The 14,874-nt window shown below is 50.1% G+C and overlaps 1 long non-coding RNA gene across 1 annotated transcript in view; it reads left to right on the top strand.

Annotated features, from left to right (window-relative positions):
• Positions 1-7,289, top strand: part of LOC122234727 — a 32,114-nt gene extending 24,825 nt beyond the window's left edge. Inside the window, exon 3 of the long non-coding RNA XR_006212647.1 lies at positions 7,067-7,289. This is a non-coding gene — a long non-coding RNA (uncharacterized LOC122234727). The remainder of the gene's footprint in view (positions 1-7,066) is intronic.
• The last annotated feature ends 7,585 nt before the right edge of the window (positions 7,290-14,874 follow it).

The following is a 14,874-nucleotide window of genomic DNA, read 5'->3' as shown; positions in this document are numbered from 1 at the left end:
AACCCCCCCTTCCCCGTAACTCCATGTTTCCTTCCGCTGTGGGAGGTTGTACCGATTAGCTGTTGCTGCGTTAAAAAGGAAAAAGCCTCTAAATCGGTGGCTTAAAATGCCATCATTTCTAGCTCACGTTGGGTGGGCAGTTTGGGCCGAGCGTAGCCGGGCACTTGCCCTGCGGTTGTGGGTTGGGCTCACTACATGTTTGCGGTGAGCAAGCCTTCACCCACATGACTGGTGGTTGGCCAGCCATTGGCTAGAGGACCGAGTAACTGGGCCCCACACCCTCGTCATCCAGCAGGCTAACCCTGGCTGATTCACACCGTGGTGGTTGCAGGATGCCCAAGAACAGCAAGGTCTCACGAAACCGGGGTCGGAATGTGAGCGGGGCCATTTCTACCGCATTCGAGCAAGTCAGAAGGCCAGCCGGGATCTGAAAGGAGGATAAATGGACTCTACTCTTTGATAGAGAAGCGGCAAAACGCGGTGGCTGGCTTTGCAAGCTACCACCCAAGGTTTTCCGAGGTTACAGTTTTCATACTGCGTCCTGCAGCTTGGAGTGGCCTGTGGGCAGGGACCACATTGAATTTGAGCTTCTGTCTCTGGGGGCTTACCTCGACCGGCAGAAAATAAAGGACTGAACAAGGGAATGATGTTGAATGAAAGCAAGTGGCGAGTTTTAAAATCTACATCTTTCCGGGACGACTGGGTGGCTCAGTCAGTTAAGCATCCGACTTCGGCTCGGCTCATGATCTCACGGTTCGTGGGTTCGAGCCCCGTGTCGGGCTCTGCGCCGACAGCCCAGAGCCTGGAGCCTCCTTCGGATTCTGTGTCTCCCTCTGTCTCTCTGCCCCTCCCCTGCTCGTGCTCTCTCTCTCTCTCCCTCTCTCAAAATAAACATTAAAAAAATAAATAAATAAAATATAGATCTTTCCATAATGACCTAGTGCCAGTAAAATAAACACAGAAGGTGCCACGGGATCAGGTGAGATCAGGACAATCTCGCTCACTCAGGCTGAGAGAGAGAGAGAGAGAGTCACTGGCCCTTATTGGGGTCCTTCTGTCCCCCCAGCTCTGCCTCCTATTTTTCCTCCATTCATTTTATGTCAAACTTTCTCATTTTTTGAGAATTTGTGGGAGTCTGCCCCCTCGAGTTTTTAGCTCTCGGCAAGGATAACATCGCGGTGATTTATGCCTTAATGGGTTTAGCTAACTGTGCCACCTTTTCAGAGGGATATGCCGTATTCCCATGTTAAATCTGATCTCTAATAGAAAATATAAGCCTTTATTGCCTGTGAAATAAAAGTACAGAATCGCTTTAGATAGTGTGAAGTATCTACAAAAGATATAAATTAGTTTGGGATGGAAAACGAACTGCACTTAAAAAAAAAAAATGTGACGGGACGCCTGGGTGGCTCTGTTGGTTAAGCATCCAGCTCTTGACTTCAGCTCAGGTCACGATGTCTTATCTCGTGGGTTCAAGCCCCGCGTAGTGCTCTGCTCTGATGCTGTGGAGCCTCCTTGCGTCTCTCTCTGCCCCTCCCCGACTTGCACTCTCTCTCTCAAAATAAATAAATTAACTTGAAAAATAAAATAATTTTTGAAAAGCATGAGTACAGTTAGGGGACCACTTGGAATGGGGATCTTTTTCTATCCTTCATCAAATTGAATGCTCTGGTCCATTGGTCATTTGCCTCTGACTGAGGTCACCCCGAGGGTTTGTGACCTTCCAAACTGACTCCTTGTCTAGCCCAAACTGCTCCTGTCCCTACATTCTTTTGTCCAGATCCCGAGCAGGAGTCTTGCAACATTTGCCTGTGGTTCCAAGGTGAGAGCCTTGGACTCTTTCCAGAATCATCGTGTCCCCAAGGATCCCAGCCACCTCCCCCGGCTGTATTTGGGGCACTTTCTGAAGCCGAAACTCCTGCTGAGGTTGGGGGAGCCCAGAGCCTTTACAGCCTGTCCCAGAGGGACATTCAGTGACCACAGAGAGGACAACAAGAAGTCTTTGCGACGAAGACGGTATTAAGCCCACAAAGCCAACAGCCAAACCCACAGAAGCTCCTTCAGTTAAACTTAGGCCGGTGTCTTCACCGCCCCCCGTACGTGTGCCACGCTTTCTCTACGTTTGTTATAGAAAGGAGGCCTGGCAGAAAGCTGCAAGGGATAGGCAAAGTGGACCGAGTCGCCATGGACATTGCCCCTCAGTGCACCCATGGAAGGGCGTGATGCTTCTCCTGGTGAGCAAAACTCACTGTTCTGCTCTGTTCACAGGCTCAGAGTGAGCTAAGGGATGCAAGGCACCCTGGGTCGGCCTGACTCCCCCATCCGGCCACTGCCCCCCGTTCGCCTCCTTGACAGGTTACAAAAATGCAGGTGTTATGAAGGAGAGGAAATTAGCCCTGGAAAAGGGGTGGGCGCTATCTGGTTCAATTCCCTTGGTTTTAAAGGTTAACATAACATCCCGGTGGGCAAATGGGCATGTTAGTTTCCTGCTGCTGCCGTAAAAAATTAAAGCCATAAACGCTTAGTGGCTGAAAACAGTGCAGAATTATTATGTTGTGGTTCTAGAGGCCATTAAGTCCAAAATAGGCTCAAATCAAGTGCCGGCAGGGATGTGTTCATTTCTGGAGGTCTTCGAGAAGGGTCCATCTTCTTGCCTTCGCCAGTTTCTGCGTTCTGTGGCTCACGGCCCCCTTCCAGCTTCAAAGCCAGCAAAGGCTAGCTGACTCCTCCTCAGGTGACATTATTCTGACACTGATCTTCTCCCTCCTCCTTTCCCATTAAAACACTTTTATTTTTTAACAATTGGACCCCCACCCAACTTTTAACTCTGGGCCCCCTCCGAGGATTCAGTATGATCTACTTATGTCAAGGTCAACTGATTAGAAACCTTAATTTCATTTGCAGCCTTAATTCCCTCTCTGCCACGTGATCTAACACGATCACAGGATCCCAACGCGATTAGACCACGGACGTCGCGGAGGGGGCTGATTGTGTGTGCCACAACTGGCCAGCTTGAGGTCACGCTGGCATGTAGGAAAGCTAACACCTAGATGATGCCTTCACCCACTTCCAGTCTTTCTCTATGAATGGAAAGCAAGATAATTTCTAAGCCCAAAGCGCCCTCACATCTGAATTTCAAAAGGTCTGGGTCTCCCTGAGCCAAGATTGATTTCTTTCCTCTGATATCCCTAGTTGGCCCTAAATGTTAGCACAGCCAAAGGGAAGTTTACAGTGCACATTGGGGAAGTTATAGAATCATACAAGATGAAGTAATCTTAGGTGGAGTCATCAATATATATCCAGAGGAAGGATAAGAGGAAGGACAGACAGAAGAAAGAAAAGAAAGGTGATAGAAGGAAGAAGGGAAGGGAAGGGAAGGGAAGGGAAGGAAAGGAAAGGAAAGGAAAGGAAAGGAAAGGAAAGGAAAGGAAGGGAAAGGAAAGAAGGAAGGATGATAGAAGGAAGAAGGGAAGGGAAGGAAGGGAAAGGAAAGGAAAGAAGGAAGGAAGGATGATAGAAGGAAGAAGGGAGGGGAAGGGAAGGGAAGAGAAGGAAAGGAAAGGAAAGGAAAGAAGGAAGGATGATGGAAGAAGGGAAGGAAGGGAAAGGAAGTGAAAGGAAAGAAGGAAGGAAGGAAGGATGATAGGAGGAAGAAGGGAGGGGAAGGAAAGGAAAGAAGGAAGGAAGGAAGGAAGGAAGGATGATAGAAGGAACAAGGGAAGGGAAAGGAAAGTAAAGGAAAGAAGGAAGGATGATAGGAGGAAGAAAGGAGGGGAAGGAAAGGAAAGGAAAGAAGGATGATAGAAGGAAGAAGGGAAGGGAAGGAAGGGAAAGGAAATGAAAGAAGGAAGGAAGGATGATGGAAGAAGGGAGGGGAAGGGGAGGAAAGGAAAGGAAAGAAGGAAGGAAGGATGATAGGAGGAAGAAGGGAGGGGAAGGAAGGAAGGAAGGAAGGAAGGAAGGAAGGAAGGAAGGATGATAGAAGGAAGAAGGGAAGGGAAGGAAGGGAAAGGAAAGGAAAGGAGGAAGGAAGGGAGGGAGGGAGGGAAAGAGGGAGGGAGAATAGTAGGATACTAATACTCTGTTCCACATGGTGAGACAAGATTATTTATTTATTTATTTATGTAACAAATGTCTAATTGAACTCCTTTTTGACTAATACCATGTATCAGAGTCTAGGTTCTGGGGATACAGCCCTAAAGGAGGCATACAAAGAGGTATACATTCTTGCCCCTGAAGAGTAGTGGAGGAAAAAGGCAATAAGCAAATACGCAAACCCATAATGCCATACGGTGACAAATGCCATGAACATATTAAGGAGGGCCGTGAGATAGCAAGTGACGGAAGACAGATGACACTGCATCATTGCCCCCATGACTCTGAAGGCAAATGTCCCTTTCACCAAGGCTCAGTGTGCTCGACAGGGGTAGGTGCAATGAGAAGCACCATATGATTCTAGCAACGCCTCTGAGCGCCGCACGGTCTTTTGTACGTGAAAATCCCTACACACGGTACGTCTGCCCCCACTGCCGGCCCACGGACAAATTCTGATGGCCTCAAAAGCAGGACAGCTTTACCTTGAACGTGCTGCCATCTCCAGTGAGCTCTCGGAAGCCCGCCTCTCTGGTATCGTCATTGAAACTGAAGACATCCTCACGTGCAGGGACAGGGGCATGCAAATAAATGGGCTCGGGACCTTAAGTCACCCTCTACTCGCGCATCCTGTTTACATCTCCGGACTTACCAGATCTATGAGAGCCCTCTGGGGAGCCGGTTCGAAGAATCAATAGCAGCCCCCTCGAGGGACAGAAGGGCAGTCCATACAAAAGAATGCGGAGGTGGTTTAAGGCCACTGCAAAGGGGAAAGTCAGGCCATCTGTCATGGCTCTGAGTCTCCCCTGGAGTCATAAGGAAAATGAGTAGTCATAGCTCCTCTATGGGGAAAGACCACCAGGTTTCTCTGCTGCCCTCCAGCCAGCCTTCTTTTCCAGGTGTTTTGCAGCCCAGGGGTAATGGATAGTTCCTAATTCTCCACTCTCCTTTCCACAGTCGTTGCCGCGTGAGTTACAGTCCCTCCTTGCTCCATTAGCGGTGGGGTGGGCTCTACTTCCTGTCTCAATGGTATTGGGCTTGACCACATAGAGTGCTCTGGCCAATGTGATTGTAGCAGACACATGCAAACAGAGGCCTGAAACATGCATGTGTAGCGGGACATTCTTCCTCTTGCATTTCTACCACTGCGACGAAAACAACCGGCTGGTCCAACAAAAGTGAAAAGTAGGTGTTGCCACAGAAGGAAATTTACAACCTGGAGCCGAGGCCAACCAGGCTGAGTCCAGATCAGCTGAACCCCAGCCGAGTCCAGGCACTTGAAAGAGAATAAATAATCATTGCCTTAAGCCACAGAGTTTTGACGTGCTTTCTTACACAGCATCACTGTTGCAATTAGCTGACTGATACACAGGGGAGCAGAGCTTCCCCTGGTACGAATCTTGAGCGCAGTAACAAATATTCAGATGAGAGCTTTGAAGACGTGGAGGGAGTTTTTGTTGCTGCTGTTGTTGTTTTTGAGAGCAGCAGCTGAACACAGAGCCAACTCAGCCCTGAAACATCAGCATAAGAACTGCGCCGAAGAAGTCTTATTAACTAGAAAACACCAGAGCTGACTCACTCGACGACGCCGAGGACCCGGGGTCATGCTTTTCCCAAAGCCGGCAGGTCTGCTCTGCGTTTGACCCCTGCTGGACCGAGTTATTTTGGATCCGTTCTTGTGACTCTGGGGCTTAAAATAGTCGCTGCTGAGCCATCTGTCTTGGGATCCATCTAACTTGTGAAACGTGTCGCAGCTGTGGCTGAATTGAAAGCAGCTCCTGTTAAGAAAGTGAACAATCTCTCGGCTTTTCTCCATCCTATGAGTGTGCCCTGGGGAGGAAATAAAATAGAGGGCATTTGGCTGCCAGAGAAGGATAAGAGCTTCAGAAGGGAACTGGGGAGATGCCGGGCAGATAGAAAACGAGAATTGGGACAGCTGCCAGAGGACCTGGAAAGGAGCCAGGTTATATAAAGTTCAGACAAAGACGCTGCCAGCTGGGGGTGCAGGAGTAGAGCCCAATGGTGCAGAGTGTGGCTCTGGGAGAGGCAGAGCTACGAGGCGTGCCGGAAAGGGCACGGGGCCAGGGGCCAGAAACCCCAAGCCAAAGACCCCACTCCACCACCAAAGTTGTCACCATGTGACAGGTCCCTGCACCTCCCAGCCTGAGCTTACCCACGCTTAAAATGGGGTTAATGATGCCTAGCTCAGGTTCCGAGGGTTCATCCGAATAATGTGGACAAGGACTAAACTATAGACCTGAGCAACACAGACTCCATCACATAGAGGTCTAGATGGTCATTTCACCGAGGCAGGAACAGGTCCGTCCTTTTCACTGTTTTTTTTTTTATGTTTATCCATTTTGAGAGAGAGAGAGAGAGCGAGAGCATGGGAGTGAGCACAAGCTGGGGAGGGTCAGAGACAGAGGGAAAGAAAGAATCCCAAGCAGGCTGCACACCAGCTCCCTTGTGGGGCTTGAACTCACAAACCGTGAGATCATGACCTGAGCTGAGATCAAGAGTCGGATGCTTAACCGACCGAGCCACCCAGGTGCCCCTCTTTTCACTGTTTTATGGTGAAACATATGTTTATGTTTTATTTCCAGGGCTTAGCTCAGTGTCTCGTATATACACGGACACACACACGCGCGCTCAGTAATGTCTGAGGTTCCTAAATGCCCTTAACACAAGGGCTAAAATATATTACTCAAATTCCAGGCCAAGGAAGAAAAAGCTGTTGTCTGTAGCTTTCTGGAAGTTACATGCCAATGCAGGATAGCCATGCAGGGTAGCCACGTCAGAGCCCTAAGAGCAGTCGTTACCCTGAGCAGTATTCCAGCCCACCGTGGAGCTGGTGAAATCCGGGGGGCGGGGGGGGGGTGGGAGCTTGTAATAAGGAAGAAGGTGCAGGCTGCTGGGAAAACCCCCCCGTCTTCCACGTCACTCTTCCTAACGCGAACGTCGTCATCGTTTGCAGGGATTTCGGCGCAGAATTGACACGGGCACTGGACTCAGACGCACCCTGGGTTGCCACCCCCAACCTATGTGATGTTTGGAAATTAATCTCTTCGCCAGGCTTCCTTTTCTCCATCGTAGAAGAAGTACTAATAACACACTCCGACGGGTTGTTTAGAGCGAGGGGCGGGCACGCTACAGCCCGCCGGCCAAGACTACCCTGCTGAATGTGTGTTTAAATAAAGTTTTATTGGGACCAAGCCAGGCCCGCTCACGGACATGTTGTTTATAACGTTTATGGGAACACAGCCGGGATCGTTTGTTTCCATGCTCTCTGCGGTGGTTTTTGTGCTTTGAGGGTTGAGTGGCCGCCACAATGCTCCTAAAACTTAAACAAGTTCATACCTGGCTCTTTGCAGTTTGCTAACTTCCTGGCTTGAGGAGGAATCGAGGTGACAAATGGAAAAATACCGAGTCTGGGACGTGGAACAGTCATGGGATGTTGTTGGTACAATGAGGATAAATAGAGCTGCTTTCAAGGGTTTGAAGAGAAGGGCTGTTGACAGAAACAAGTCGGGGTTGGGGCTTGGACCACAGGCTCCACAAGAGTCAACGGACGCCCAAGGAGACCCCAGTCACGTTGACACAGGCTGGCGTCCGCATCAAAGGCAGAGAAGGGGGCTCTTGAGGCTCCAGGAAAGAGCGACCAAAGGCAAAAAAAAAAGGGGGGGCTCAAAAGCATGACACGGAGTTGAGAGATAGAGGCTGGCAGGTGCTTCCGCGAGGGTTTGCTCCCGAGTGAGAGCTCTTGGGAGAGGCGTTCAGTCATTACGTAAGAACATTTTCAAGGAACGGCAGGGGGAAAAGAGTGCTCTCCCAGTTGGAAAGCTTGATCCTCTGCGGTGAAAGGGGATTCCACCGTGAAGTAAGCATTGCTAAAAGTCCCTCACAATAGGCTCAGGGGGAAACTGAGGAAGCTAGGCATAGGCACATCTCCCGTTTCAGTGCTTGGAACACCACCGACTTTTGACTTCTGTCCATTGCAACTCGTCGGTTGCCACACAGCCACCTCCTAGGACACATCCTGCTCCTCGGGGCTGAGAAAGAGACAGTGTGACATCTGTCAGCCCAAGAGCAACGGTGTGGTAGGTGGTTTACCTCCCGTCAGCACCGAGCACGATTCTTTCCAAACAAGTCGTGTAACCTCTCTCAGGGTGTACTGCCTTCAGTCTCCGGGGACTCTCTGTCTCCTGGATTGCACGCCCTAGGACCTCACGTAAACATTTTGGTTGCTTTACAGCCTCTTTTTGCTCGACACCTGAAAAGCTGCTCACTCAACAGCAGCTCCGAAGACCCCTCAGGGGCCACCCTCTACACTCACGTATAATTTTCTCTCTCTCCCGCTCCACAACAATTTATCTTTTTAACACCCTCTGTTAGTAATGCCGGGCTTTGCCCGCTCAGGTGTTTCCAGCGTTGCCTTAAAAAATGTCAGTGGCTCACTCGACAAACCTTTTCAAAGGAACACAGAAAAAGAGAAGCAGAAGAATATTTAAGGAGGCTGGCGGCCAGGCGAAAGGGAGTGGAGCGGTAGAGGCGGAACCTTCAAGAATCTTTGTCCAGTTGTAGTGTTGATGAAAATCGGATCGTGCAGGCATTCTGAAACGAGCTGGGTATTAAGTTTTCTTACTCTAATTGCTACCAATTTTTTTTTTAACTTCCTGGACTTCAAGTAGTTTGGGGATGAACTGCCCATCAACCCCCAACCACTGACTCCTATCCAAGAATTATTTTTCTTTATGAGATAGGACATCTTAGTGGCGAACTGCCGTACTTAACTCTTTTATTGTAGAAATAGACTATCTGTTGAAGTCGTGCTGTGTGCCCAGCATTGTGCAAAAGGCTTTCACATGTAAAGCATCATTTGAGTCCTCAGAATGAGCCTCCAGGCTGTAGAGACAGCCACGCGGAGAAGCAGCACCCCTAGGGGATATGGTCAGTGCAGCCAGAATTCGAACCAAGTCTGTTGGATTCTAATCTCCGTGTTCTTCCACGTTCATGAGAGGCCACGTTCTAAAAGACAGCATCTGCAGAGTTGTCCAGAACTCAGCAAGAGCGAGTGGCTCTCCTCATGGAGTAGAGGCTTCCCAGAAGCAGCACTTAATTCTGGGGCATTGTAGCATGCCAGACTTGGCCGCCTACCCCGCCTTTCTGGAAGAGTAGCCCCCAGGAATGAGTCTGACCATGCCCTGCTTATCAGTAAAAACGGGCCTTGTCACTATGTTTCCAATCAATACCCCTGACCCCGTTTCCAGCTTAAGTCAAATCATCTCCCAAATGACGCTGTAGGTTGACATTATTTCATGGGTTAGCTCGCGGGCAAGGGGCGGACCAGCAGACCTTTTAGAGAAAACAAACCAAAAGCACATTGCAATTTTGTACACTTAGCAGAGGCTCCTTGAAATCAATCTGCCCTTTAGCCATGTTTTCCACGGGACTCGATTTAATAGTGTTTATGTATTTTCAACCGGCTTGCCCAGTGAAACTTACACCGTATAGGTAAATGTCCCAATAATGCTATGTGGCCGCACCGAAAGTGTCCCATGCACCTGCTGTGCAATTCTCCAAAGTGAAACTCCACCCACCTCCACTTGGGTGATTTCTGTAGGACTCCTACAGGAACGTTCGATACAAGTGGTAATTCTCCTTGAGGTTGTGGGGGCAGGTCATGGAGAAGACACGACCGCTGGCTGACCCGTGAGCAGGGCCCAAGCCACGGGGGCCTCCCCGCCCCCTGCCCTGTCCTGGGAATGTGCGTTCTGCCTGCCTTTCCCACTCCCAGAGGCTGCTCCCGGGACACAGCCTTGAGATAGTGATGTGGTGTTGAGCCAGCGAACCCAGTTAAGGCTTCTATATGAACCTTTAAAAACCTTTTAACTACTGGGGCATCTGGGTGGCCCGGTTGCTTAAGCGTCTGGCTCTTGATTTCGACTCAGGTCATGATCACACAGTTCGTGAGTTCAAGTCCCGCGTGGGGCTCTGTGCTGACAGCACGGAGCCTGCTTGGGATTCTCTCTCTGTACCTCTCTCTCTACCCCAACCCCACTTGTGATCTTGCTCACTCTCTCTCTCAAAAATAAATAAACTTAAAGTTTTTTTGCTTTTAATTTTTATTTTTTTAATTTTTTTTAACGTTTATTTATTTTTCAGACAGAGAGAGACACAGCATGAACGGAGGAGGGGCAGAGAGAGGGGAAAACACAGAATCGGAAGCAGGCTCCAGGCTCTGAGCCATCAGCCTGGAGCCCGACGCGGGGCTCGAACCCGCGGACCGCGAGATCGTGACCTGAGCCGAAGTCGGACGCTTAACCGACTGCGCCACCCAGGCGCCCCTTTAATTTTTATTTTTAATAGAAGTATAGCTGACATGTAATATTATATTAGTTTCTGATGTACAACATAGTGATTCAACAATTTATTACTAACTTCTCACCGCAGCAAACGTAGTTACCACCTGTCACCGTACCATGTTATTAGGGTATTATTGACCTAGACATTCCCTAGGATCCATAGGCTGATGCAGAGGCCTATTTGTCCTGTGGCCACCCAAGACGAGCCTGGTAGGTGAGGAAACCCCTGGGTCCTGAATGTCGCCTCTTTTTGGGATTCCTGAACCCGTCCCTCCGGGGGCACCGCGATCTTCCAATCTACTCTTCCAAGTTCTGGTCTAAGTGTGGACTCGAGTCCCTCCCCTTGATTTCCTTTTTAAAAAGAATATGGAGAACAATATGAAATTCACAGAAGGCCATTCAAGAAGCACAGCTTACCACGTACGGGTTTCCGCTGACTTCTGCCTCCCGTTTCCTGTTGTAACTTGTACAGAGACGCATAGATTGCGATCACGCCGCAACTTTGTTCTGTCTGTCATTGTGCCTTTAAACGTTAGCTCACAGGGTCGTTTTACACCCCGTGTGATGATTCTCCTAGCCTGCAAAGTCTTTGCTTTCTCTGCCACTCTCAGCTAAGAGGACATCTAGAAGTTGCGTGAGATCACAAACACACATTGATTCAGAAACTTGAATGCTCACACCGTAATTTAAATAGAGACTCTGGACTTGGCTGGAAGCCTGCAGTAGGAGAGGAGAAGAGGGGCCAGTGGTTTCCAACTTCCCTTCTTCGGAACCACCCCCCACCCCACCCCCCCGCACCCCCTGCCCCTACAGCATCAGCCTCTGGGGGCTGCACGGAGGAGGAGGAAAGGGCAGGAAAGTTGTTCCTTGAACTAGCTCTGTGTTTACCTGGCTTTTTGTTCTCTGTGTCTGTTCACATTTTAAGGTTGTTGCTTCTTGGGGCACCTGGGTGGCTCAGTCAGTTGAGCGTCCAACTTCAGCTTCAGCTCATGATCTCGCGGTTCGCGAGTTCGGGCCCCGCGTCAGGCTCCCTTCTGTCAGCCTGTCAGCGCAGAGCTGGCTTCAGCTTTGGATCCTCTGTCCCCCTCTCCCCGGCCCTCCACCAACTGTGCTCTCCTTACCCCGCCCCCCCAAAAGCTTTTGGTTTTTCGCTTTGGGTGCTTTAGAAGATTGTGTGGTTCCCTTGGCCTGGGGCCTGGGGTGATGTCTCTATTTCAGGTCACGACTTCCCATCTTTCTTCACCCCTGGGCACCCAGCCATGGTCCTCTGGCCTCTTTCTGCTGGGATTCCTTGCTGCTCTGGGCAGCCTGAGGAACAAAGATGGCCCCACAGTTGCCTTCTCTGCAGTGTTGCCCAGGTCCATTCCACGGGAACACTCACATCCCCCACACCCCTGTAGACCCTTTGCTGGCCAGTCCCAATGCCATTGACTCCAGGCTCTGCCACCAAAGCAAGTGGCCAGCCATCCCCCCCACCTCCAGTTGGAAATCTGACCCAGTCTGTGACCCATGTTTCTGTTCTCAGGCATCAGTCTCCTGTGCCTCCTGAAAGAAGGAACATATTTGGAAGCTCTTAATGGTGCTTTAAAGCCCCCTTCCCCTCGTGTCCTCTGGGGAGGAGACTCAGCTCCACAGCCCTTTGTCAGGCTATGTCTCCAGAGTATCCCCTGTCACACCTCCCTCTGCCTCTTTGGGTACCCTGGCTCTGCAAAGCCTTAGGAAACCTTCCTCTGGCTTCCTTTTAAATAGCTGCATGGGCAGATTCACCTCAGCTCAGTTTAGAATGGAAGGCTACCAACTGTTACAAAGTGGAAACTGAGGCACGAATGCCGTTCCCTTATCCTGGGAAAGTTGCCACCTTGCCTTGCAGGATGAGGAGTCGTCTAGACACTTAGTCCTAGACACTGAAAGGAAGATTCTAGTCTAAGTCCTAGCCAGGCCCCTCCACAGCAACACACTTTCTGATCCGTGCTGCAGATCGGAACCCCCTGTGAATCTGGGGGTGGGTGTCGCGGAAGCCCCCGTCTTTTGTGGAGATTCTGCCTCCTTGCCTCCCCTGGGGGTAGACCGTATCATGGGGGTGGAATGCAACGTGTAGTTTTAGAAGAGGTCCTGAAACAGTCTACAGATGGGAAAGCCACAGAAGCTCGCTTGCCGGAAGGAGAAGGGCAGACAAAATGGCACAGAGGAAGGAGTCCATTGGGAGAGTCCAACTGGACCATCGGGGTCTAGGGTACCTGGGAAAGAATTGTTGCAGGGGAACATAGGACCCAGGATCTCCAACAGTGCCACTCAACCATGGGTCTTACCTACCCCCCATCTCTGCACGCCCAGCACCGAAATGAAGAAACAACAACAAAAAAGGAAACCTTTCCCGGCAAGCAAATGAGGAAAGTCCATGTTGGAGATCTGGAGGTGGGTGGAGGTTAGGAGTTGGTGTTGCCACAGCCAGAAAATCCGGAGCTGAGGGGCAATTGATACCCCCTTGTCGATGGCCCAAATGGGGGTGGTGAGCCAGCTGGAGGTACAGGATGTGGCAGGAGTCCTATATGAGGCAAATATCCCCTCTCCTCCCGTGGGTCCCGGAAAAATGCAAGAGGGAGTGATAAGGCCATATCCCTTGACAAGTGAGGCTTATTATTCCGGCAGACTCAGGGACAAACAATGAAAGTGACCTCAATTAGCATCCAGAAGCACGTAGGGCTGAGCAGAATAAACATGTTGCAACCCCAACACAACATCTACAAATGCATCATTCATTTGATGAGAAATACACACGTAAAGTAATACAAGGGTGGGGGCAGGGGTCAGGAATGGGAGCTAGCTCAGCTACTCAGTGGTTGAGGACCTTATTCAGTGGTTCTCAAATCTGAGAGCAACGTCCTGAAATAGAAATGTGCCCCAGGCCCCATTTCTGGAGTTCCGATTCACTGGTTTGGGATGAGTCCCGGGCAGAGAGAGGTGATAAAATGTATGCAAATGACACACATCCGCACCCCCCAGTTGAGAACCACGGGATGACATCTCGGACGGGTTTACACTTACCTCTGTTGCTGTCTCATGTGTGACCATTTGATTTTCTTTTAACAAGTCAGTAAGAGAAGGCTGGGGAACAGAAGAAGCTAAAAGCGGCGGCTTACGCTTAGATTATTGTTAAGTGGTTCGGATGAAGTTTCAGTAGCCGAGCACACGGAGGTCAGTGATTCCAGACCTGGGTGTTGTGGGCACATGTCCATAGTGCATTTACCAAATAGAACCACAAGTGTGACCCCATGACTGAAAAAATCAAAAAGGGTTGGGGCGCCTGGGTGGCTCAGTCGGTTGGGCGACCGACTTCGGCTCACGTCATGATCTCATGGTTCGTGGGTTTGAGCCCCGCGTTGGGCTCTGCGCTGGCAGCTCGGAGCCTGGAGCCTGCTTCGGATTCTGTGTCTCCCTCTCTCTCTGCCCATCCCCTGCTCATGCTCTGTCTCTCTCTCTCCTTCAAAAATAAATTTAAAAAAACATTCAAAAATTTTTTAAAAAATCACAGAGGCAGAGGGGCGCCTGGGTGGCTCTGTCGGTTAAGCGTCCGACTTCGGCTCAGGTCACAATCTCACTGTCCGTGAGTTCGAGCCCCGCGTCGGGCTCTGTGCTGACTGCTCAGAGCCTGGAGCTTGTTTCAGATTCTGTGTCTCCCTCTCTTTCTGCCCCTCCCCTGCTCATGCTCTGTCTCTCTCCGTCTCAAAAATAAATAAACGTTAATAGAAATTTTAAAACACGTACAAAAAGAAAAAGTTAAAAAGGGTTGAATTAAAACAACCACACTATTCTGAAATGCCATTTGATGAATAATGAGTTGCTCAATACTTCAGAAAGGAGGGGGTATGCACACTCTTTCTTCCTCCATCACATTTCTACAAGTAGAGATGTTCCAGGAGTTTTCTCGAATTGGAGCGTGGATAACGAGATTTGCCTTTTGGTTTTGCAAGGTAGGGGTTGTTCAGGAAGCGGGCCAGCAAGGTAGGGGTTGCTCAGGAAGCGGGCCAGCAAGCCATTTTGGAAAAGCAGGCATGGACTTGTATTATGAGTACCATATCCACAAGGACATCTCCACAAGTCCGGACAGCACTTGGCACTTGGCCTGGAAATCTGTGCCACATCAGAGTGACAAAGGCCCGCTTCTGGGTGTCACAAGGCGCCTTGCCAACTGGCTTCTCCAGAGAGACCAAGCATTAGGCTCCGTGAAGACACGAGAAGCAAGCAGACCAAAGAGACAAATGGGATGCCCTGTGTTCCGTGTTCAGACAGACCATGATTCACTTCCTTACACCTGGCTCACTGACTTAACCAAGGGCCTCAGTTTCCCTTGTGAGAAACCCGTTCACCAAACCTGCATGCTTCTCTGAGGCAGTTGGTTGGCCTCCCTCCATCCCATTCC

Source organism: Panthera tigris, chromosome E3 (assembly GCF_018350195.1).
Source record: "Panthera tigris isolate Pti1 chromosome E3, P.tigris_Pti1_mat1.1, whole genome shotgun sequence".
Lineage (NCBI taxonomy): Eukaryota > Metazoa > Chordata > Mammalia > Carnivora > Felidae > Panthera > Panthera tigris.
Note: the sequence above shows the minus strand (reverse complement) of the source record. Positions and strands in the feature narration are given on the sequence as shown.